The sequence below is a fragment of the Octodon degus genome, unplaced genomic scaffold (genome assembly GCF_000260255.1).
Source record: "Octodon degus isolate 3935 unplaced genomic scaffold, OctDeg1.0 scaffold00067, whole genome shotgun sequence".
NCBI classification, from domain to species: domain Eukaryota; kingdom Metazoa; phylum Chordata; class Mammalia; order Rodentia; family Octodontidae; genus Octodon; species Octodon degus.
In genome coordinates, this window is record NW_004524643.1 from 12,536,194 (window position 1) to 12,537,364 (window position 1,171).

Consider the following 1,171-nt stretch of genomic DNA (forward strand, 5'->3'; position numbering starts at 1 on the left):
AAACCTGAAATATTTTACTCTTACATCTGGTACAAGACAAGTATGTCCTTTATCACCACTCCTATTCAATATACTTCTGGAATCATTAGCTACAGCCATTAGACAAGAGAAAGAAATAAATGGAATAAGAATAGGCAAAGAAGAAGTTAAATTATCTTTATTTGCAGATGACAAGGTACTTTACTTGGAAGACCCAAAAACTCCACCAAGAAGCTACTAGAAATAATAGAGAAATTCAGTAGCATAGCAAGTTATAAAGTCTATACCCAAAAGTCAATATCATTCCTCTACACAGACAACAAACACACTGAGAGGGAAATTATAGAAACAATACCTTTTACAATAGCACTGAGGAAAATGAAATACCTTGGAATTAATCTAACTAAAGAAGTCAAAGATCTTTTCAAGGACAATCACAGTACTCTGAAAAAAGAGATTGTAGAGGATTTCAGAAAATGGGAAGATATTAAATGCTCCTGTATAGGAAGAATCAACATTGTGAAGATGGCCATACTCCCAAAGTTGCTGTACAGATTTAATGCCATGCCTGTCAGACTACCACCAACATACATCACAGAAATAGAGAAATCATTCCTGACATTTTTCTGGAACCAGAAAAAACCTAGAATAGCAAAGGCAATTCTGAGCAATAAAGACAAGGCAGGAGGCTTTACAATTCCTGACTTAAAATTGTACTACAAGGCTACTGCGATAAAGTCAGCATGGTACTGGCATCAAAATAGAACTGTGGATCGGTGGAATAGATGAGAGGACCCTGACGCCCCTAAGAACACACTCAGCCACCTTATCTTTGACAAAGGAGCCAAACATACTCACTGGTAGAAAGATAGCCTCTTTTACAAATGGTGCTATAAAAAGTGACTCTCTACATGCCGAAAACAAACTTGACCCAGGTCTACCACCATGCACTAAACTAAAGTCAAAATGGATTAAAGATCTAATCATTAAAGCAGAGACACTAAATCTCCTGGAATATAAAGTGGGAGGAACTCTTGAAGACATAGGGGTAGGCAAAGAGTTCATGGACAAAAATCAAATTGCACGGGAAACAGGAGAAAGAATTTACAACTGGGTCCTGCTCTTACTGAGAAGTTTTTCCACGTGAAAAGAAATTACCAACAAAGTGAAAAGGCAACCTACAAATTTGGAA